The following is an 8,164-nucleotide window of genomic DNA, read 5'->3' on the forward strand; positions in this document are numbered from 1 at the left end:
GCCGACAGTTAATTCGAGACCAATGCCGACAGTTAAAATGTGTCGCTATTGACTCTAACGCCGACAGTTAATAAAAGTCCAATGCCAACAGTCATAAAATGTTGCCAAAATTCAAATAAAAATCTAAAATTATAATTAATGAATAGTATAATATTAAAAATAAACTAAATTATGTAAATATATATTTATAAAAATTATGTATTTATAAAAAACTTTTAAAACTTGATTTTTGTTGTTTCTAAATTTTTCATATTATTAACTTTTTTATTTATAATAATCTTTATATCAAAATTTAAATTTATTATTCTTCAACATATTTATAAAAAATTTATTAGTTAAAAAAAGTTATTTATTAATTGGAAAAATATTGTAAAAAAATTAATGAATAGTATAATTTTAAAAATAAACGAAATTATGTAAATATATATATTTATAAAAATGATGTATTTGTTAAAAACTAGATTAAATTTGTTTCTGAATTTTTAATATTATTAATTTTTTTATTTATAAAATTTTTTATATTAAAATTTAAATTAGTTATGATATAAAGAATAATATACTTAATTTTAATTTAATTATATGATTCTTTATGATATTTATAAAATTAGTATTAATTGAAAACAAGTTATTTTATTGATTTTTTAAATATTGTAAAATAAATTAAAAAAATTTATAAATTTATTAGTTGTAATTTTTTTATTTTATATTTTATAAATTAACAATAGAAAAATTAAGGGTTAAAAAAAATTTCCCAAATTAAATTTTCATTGCTGTTTTCATTTTTTAAAATCTGAAAATGATAAAACTGTTTTTGAATCCCCTACCAATCACACCCTAAGCCCATCATTTTGGGATAACCCAATTTTTCCCTCTCAAACCCAATTTTTTTTCCCTCTCAAACCCTCCCCTCACGGCTCATCTTTCACTCAGCCGCACACACTCTCTCACCTTCTCTCTCGAGAACACCTGAGAAGCTTTGTGATAAAAACAATTTGGGGATTCGAATTGGGACTCTAGGGTTCATTTCTCATCAGCCACAAAATTGAAGAAGAAGAAAAGTAAGGAGAGAGAGGCGTGCAGCTGAAGAGCTCCTGTCGACGGCGCAACGGGGTTGGGCGGGCTCCTGTTCTCAGCCATCTCTCTTTCTCGTTGGGGTTCAATGGAGCGAGGCTTGGCATATATGGCTGAGCTCGTCTTCCTAGTGAGGCTCTGTGAAGGGTGATGCATGGACGACTTTTGTTGGGGTTTAGAGAAACAAAGCTCAACACTTGGTTGGTTTTCTTTTAATCTTTGAAATTATATCATCTTGTTCTAAATCCTAAATATGCTTCTCTGGTATTGATTATTGTTTGAGGCTTTTTTTTGGTGAAATGGGTAGTTTAAGATTTGAAATGATACTTTTGTAATTTCGTTTAGAGCTGTGCAACTATTTCACTCGTATGATTGAATGACATGCTCTTCAATATTCTTGCATGCCATTTGTTTGATGAATTTCCTGACTTATAATCATAACTTTTTTCCTTATAATCCTTAAAAAAAGATTCTAAAATCTATGAAGTTTGCTTGGAGTTATTGTTTGATTCATGATTCTATTCAAAAGAGTCTATATTATGTGACTAAAATATAGTCCCTCACCATCTCATATAAAGCTTTGAGCTATTTTATAATTAGTTTAGAAGAGAAACCATTTCTATATGATTTTAACATGCCCTTGGAGTGCCATTGGTATATTTGTGCAAAACAATTCTGTTTTCTATTCAGTATAACTTTTCATATGATGTTGTGTGTGTATATATTGTAATAAGCATCATGATGTAATTGATCACCATCAAATACAATGAAACTCATTGCACAAATCTAAGTTTCTTAAAGCACTTACATAAATAGGTAACTGGTTTTTTTTTTATTCATTTATAAATTAAGATTGTCTCTTTCTAGTGTTTTTTTATTACTGTTAATCATTGTCCTTGGTTTCATTATTTTAATATATATTTATATATATATGTGTGTGGGAATGTTTCTATATTGCTGTGTTGGTATAGTGGTATCTGAGTTGTGCTTTATTTTTGGGTGAAGTTTATGGGAATTTGGCAGTTGCAAACTTCAAGTTTTGATATTCTTCATTTATTGGACCGATATGTGTATATATATTTTGAAGTGAGTAGATATTTAACTCTAGTATATAACTGATTTATTATTTATACACACAAATATGATCACTACACCAAATATCTTTTTTTACAACACATGAGTATAAGACTATTAGAAAAGTATTATAATAACTAATCTAAAAGTTGGTAAGAACTTATGTATTATAGGACTCTAAATTTCTCTTCTCATGTCCGAAATTTCTTTGTTCCATATTGGTAAGAACTTATAAATATTTATATATTAGTTTCCAGTTATATATATATACATATATTGCATTTGTGTTGTTGTCTTGTTTGGTTACTAAATTATGCTTTATTATATAAATTTGGTTTTAAATCATGAGACGAATGCTATAACTTTTTTTTATTTACTGAAATGCCTAATTTTTACTATTGTTTGGGATCTTTGATATGTGATCGGATCTCTTGGCATACCGATGTATAAGTTTTGTCATCTGTATCATATTATTATATTAATTCTCTCATAAAGTAAAGTTGTAATTTTCTGACCTCTGCCTTCGTTGGAGCTTGAAGTTTGTAGTCACCTACTTTTTTCTATATCATCATCCCTCTGTAATGAGAAAATTGTAGGCATGACTATGCTACTTTGCTTATGTGATATATATATTTATATATGTATGTTAAAGTTCATTTCAACCAATATTATTTGAAAGCATCAAATTTGAGCATAATTAATTGATAGTAAAAATGGCCTATATTGAATTGTTCAGGAGAGATGAGAATTGCTTCCATGGCCACTACTTCAACTTTTTCAATATCACCGCTTTTTGGTATGTCTTCCTTTATTTCCACTGTATTGTTTTTTCTTTTGGCTGGTTTAAATTGTTCTTGAGATATTTATTTAATTGATTGGATTTGAATTAGATAAGAGGAGATTCAGTAGTCGCAATATAAAAATTCCTCAGATTGCTTTTAAAGATCTTGTTTTTAGCATATGGTTATGGAGTCCATCATGAACTTTGTTTATCTAATTCAACCATGTATGTTTATTTTTCAATTTTCATTATTTTCTTTGTCTTTCTGGGGTTTCTCTTGTTTTTATTATAGAGTTTGATTTCAATTTTATGAAACTAAGCTTCTATGAATATAGTTTGATTTCAATTTTAATTTTCATTCTTTTCTTGTCTTTTTGGAGTCTGTCTTGTTTTGTTATAGAGTTTGAATTCAATTTTATGAAACTAAGCTTCTAGGAACGTAGTTAATTTACTACTGTTTTTTTTTTTTTTTGCTAGATCCATTTATGATTGATCTTTGTAATTCTGAGACTTTTTTGGCTGGGTAGTTAGTATTTTATTTCTCATGCACTCAAGGTGTTTGAAAAAAATTGCCTAATAGAAAGACAAGAATCCGTGAGAGGCTATAGTACTAATGCTGCTATGCAGTCCATTTGTAATAATAATAAATAAGTTGAAGGAAGAAAATTATTACATATTTTAGATAAAAAAAAAAAAAAATGGAAACAGGGTAGAAGAAGATGTTGACTGATGCATCTCTCTATAGAACCAAAGCTTGAAATAACAAAATAAGAGTTCATTCCTTTAGAACTCTATCACGTCATTGAGTATAACACATATACACATTTGAGTTCACTCCTAGGTTCAGTAGCTACTGTCTCATAGTCTCAACTCTCAAACTGGTATCTTTCCTCTATTTGTGGAACTCTATTTTGGCTCTATATATGTTGATGGTAACATATTCTATGTGTCTTAATACTTCATAAATAATAGAGTATTTACTAAATTCATGTCAAGCTCTTTATCGGAAGAAGTTCAATAAATCCAAATTTTGTTAGAACAAGATATGTATTGGAGAAATGTAACTCAAATCCAATCCATTACAAAAGCTGAATTTGCTTTCTCTTTTCATGGACTTACTAAATAAAATTTGACAGGTTTTGGTGATGGTAATGTCTATGTTTGGAGCATTAGAAGTGGGAAAGAAGCAATTCTAAATCATCTGTTAAGAATTTACTAATCTTGCATCTGTATATGCATAAATATATGTACTTATTATATTTTTTTGTTTAAATGATAATTTGACTGATATATTTTACCATTTAGACTAAAGTTTGTTGCCTGGTAATTTTAGTTAACTATTTTATATTGATTAGTTGTCATTGTATTTATTGATATTCAGGTGGTTGTTCTAGATTTTTCAAAGGTGAATATTATAGAACTTATGCATAATAAATTCATGAACCAATTACAGTTGTGTCTAGAGTATATATACGTTTTTCCATTATGATTTTAATAGAATTTGGACTTGAAATGTTTTTAATTATAGGTCTCATTTGGATTGTGTTTCCTCTTAATATGGACATTTATGTGACTTGTGAACTTGGGTCTAGGGAGATGCAGATAAGTAATGTTGTCATCATTAAATAATACTCAAGTCTATTCTTTGATTAGTTTTGGACTAGTTGACTCTCTTATACCCAATATTAAGAATAATGCACTTCAGGCGTACTGCTAAAAGAACTCTTATTATATATGTTTATTTGTACCATATTTGTGGTTGTGGTATGTATGCATTGTCTCTTATTAGGTCCATTATTATTGGCTTTTACACTATTGGAGAGCAAACTTATTGGGCTTGGCTTTGTATTCTCTTTTCATATTTGTAGCTTTAGTATGAATTAAGGAGTTGTAATGGTTTGGTATTTGTTTGTTTTTTAAAAATCAGAGACCAATCACAGCTGGTTACAAGGCATTTATGTGATTTTTCAAGTGTTTATCTGTTTATTTTGTTGGAACGTCTCGGTCTCTTTTATTGGCAAGTTAGACATGATACCTAGTTGCGTGAAGATTAACATTTGATCATTTTAAAATATTGAAGTTTGCAGGAAAATACAAGTATGGCTAGCTCTCTTGGAACATATTTCTTATCCCAAAATTACTTGATCTTTTTAGATGTGCTTATAGTCTACTGGTATAACTAGTAATTGATTGATTGTTTCTAAAGTCCTTTTTATTTCTTGTGCAACCTCAAGTTCTCTATTTATTTTATTTCTTTATTTTAGTTTTTGTTTGACTTTAATGTTGATTATTCTGTATTGTAGGCTAAAACTCTACTTAAAGGATATTTAAGAGAACCAAGGCAATTATATAAGAGAACCAAGGCAATTATATAAGAGAACCAAGGTCACAAGAAATTATTTTTCAAGTTGTTGGGTATTATTTTCTTTTTTGCTTGTAAGAATTATGTACATTGAGGATTTGATGTATTATTTACATTTCAATTGTATGAATAAATGTTGTATGTATATGAATTTTTATTATGATAAATATAATTTTGTTTATAAGTTATGATAATAATAATTAATTATGTGAGTAATTTTTTTATTTAAATTTATATCAAACTTCAATTGTTAAAAATATAATTAAAAGTTTTAAAAAATATATATCGAAAAATTATTATATATATATAAATTTAATATTACGGCGACACCTATTAATTGTCGGCGTTGCCAGTAATGACGACATGTATTAACTGTCGGCGTTGCCAGCAACGGCGACACTTATTAACTATCGGCGTTGCCAGCAACGACGACACCTATTAACAGTTGGCGTTGCCAGCAATAGCGACACTTATTAACTGTCGGCGTAGCCAACAACGACGACACTTATTAACTGTCGGCGTAGCTACCCCTACGCCGGCATAGGCAAAATAGCGACAGTTAAAAACTGTCGGGAAAGCCCATTTTTGTAGTAGTGTTTCCTCCTCTAAAGCTTTAAGTTCTGCTTTGAGCCTCGCAATTTCTGCATCTTTCTTACTAACAACATCAGCCATTTCTGTTGCTATTTTTGGTTTTCTTCCAAAGACGGACGAAATCTTTGCAAACGACCTACAATAATCAACCAAATTTATTTTAAAACTAAAATATTATAGAATTAAGTTAAATGCAACAAATAAAAAATAATATCATACCCAAGTGCTCTAACACGCCCTGGGTTCTCAGGTGTCCCTAAAGCTTGCGTTAATATGTCATTCCGACCCTTTGCAATGATTTCTCCACTACTAACTTTTTCTTTCAGCTCATTCTGTGAAACAAACCAGTGGTCACTTATATTAGTGACTTATAAGAACTTTATCATTCCTAAATTACTTTAAAATACTTGCTTGAAACCACTTACAATTCTTGCTTCAATTTGTTTGTCCAAATCTGTGATAAGAACCTTCCTCTTTCCTCGTGCTCTTATCCATACTTGGTACCGTTCTACATCTGCCACACCTAGTTCAGTTTTCTACAACATACAACAATTAATTAAAGTTGGTGAGTGCAATATTCTTCATAACAAGTTGACAGTTATAAAATAGTGATGTGAATTACTTACCAGGTCCTCTCTAACATTGGCAAGCCCTCTACGAGATGTACGATGCCTCGAAGTATATTTGAGAGCTCTTTCACGTTGTGCTTCCCGCAAAGCCTACATTAAATAGGTAACAATAAGTTTTTAAGCAATTATTAGTATTTCAAAACTAATAAATCATATACATAATAGATATACACAATAGTACCATAAACTCAGGAGATAAACGGTGGCTAACAAATGTCCTCCAATCTTCTAGGTCAAGTTCTGGATATTTCTTAGGAAGGATTTGGAGTTCATCTATCAGACCGTCTTCTGCCAAAGGGTAGATGTAGTCACTAGTGATGTTGGTCTTAAAATCTCTCATCATTCTTCCCGCACTTTTCATTAATTCTGGTTTCCAATTTTCTGGAATGTTAAAGGCACCCTGAAATAGAAAGAAAATGATTAATGAAATGCAAAGTAATTCATGAAAATGATCAATATATTAAAGTAATTAAAATATTCATAAAATATTTTCTTACATATACATCCTCCCATATTCTATTCTTCAATTCTTGTGGGACTTGTCTCCAATCCTTATAATTGAGAGAGACCGTTTTCCTAGTTTTAACTCCAAGGTACGATTGCATCTCACTATATGCTTTCCCTATAGGTTGACCTTTATCATTAAACTGAATATTTCTCTTTATTCCCTTAGCTTTTTGATTATTGATATTGTTCTTCTTTGTTGGGCCTCGCCTATTTGGTGTGTTCTCCCCTTCAGAAATTGTCATCTGCACATAAACAAGAATTAACGTTACAATTATGACATAAATAAATACATATTTAACATAAAAATGAATACATTACTCACTGAACACATTTTCTTTTCTTTTTTCTTTTCTTGGTTGATCCACAATCTACCCATATTCCGTCTCTAATATCATTTCTAATATATTCCCCATCATCATCAACTTCATGGAAATCATGGATTTTCTCAACTTGCTCATGTACTGGTTGTCCAACAATAAAATTGTCATGGAACAAATCATCGTTTTCTTCGTCATGTTCATCTTCTATAAACTGCCTTTCCGGGGTTCGTAAAACAACTGACCATTTATCATCAGCAGGATCAGTTATGTAAAACACTTGTTTTGCTTGGGTAGCCATGATGAAAGGATCATTCTTGTGACCTTTCTTACTTAAATCAACCAAAGTGAATCCAAGTTCATCAATTCTAACCCCAACATTGTTGTCCACCCAAGAACACTTGAGCAGATGATTTTGAAATAAGGAATAATCAAGCTCCCATATTTCTTCAACAACCCCATAATATGCCATAGTACCAGCAACTGGATTATTGTCTTTTGCACTAGCGAAATGCACTGCTTCTGCCACAATACTTACTCCACTATTTTGAACCATTCGAGCATCATCTCGTGACTTTGTGTGAAATCTTTTTCCTCCAACAAGGTAAGCATTGTGCTTTATTACATGAACACTTGGTCCAAATGATATGCGTTTTAACTCTGTCGACACTCCATGGTTTTCTTCTCCCAACCTTGCTAGAATAATATTTTTCAACCATCGACTAAACGTTTTATTGTGCTCATCTATAATCCATTTCTGTTTATTTTTAACCTTGTTGGGAATCATTGATTGTAATAACTCCATGTGCTCACTACAATACAAAGTACAACA

General features: G+C 30.1%; 1 long non-coding RNA gene across 2 annotated transcripts; it reads left to right on the forward strand.

The window, feature by feature from the left end:
* Positions 1-898: 898 nt before the first annotated feature.
* On the forward strand, positions 899-5,397 carry LOC133789098 (uncharacterized). Of its 2 annotated transcripts, XR_009873459.1 has the most exons (4): positions 899-1,271; positions 2,882-2,941; positions 5,014-5,099; positions 5,230-5,397. It is a non-coding gene; the product is annotated as an uncharacterized LOC133789098 (long non-coding RNA). The 2 variants fall into 2 exon arrangements; XR_009873460.1 differs by lacking the exon at positions 5,014-5,099 and having other exon boundaries at positions 5,230-5,396.
* The last annotated feature ends 2,767 nt before the right edge of the window (positions 5,398-8,164 follow it).

Source organism: Humulus lupulus, chromosome 7, assembly GCF_963169125.1.
Source record: "Humulus lupulus chromosome 7, drHumLupu1.1, whole genome shotgun sequence".
NCBI classification, from domain to species: Eukaryota; Viridiplantae; Streptophyta; class Magnoliopsida; order Rosales; family Cannabaceae; genus Humulus; species Humulus lupulus.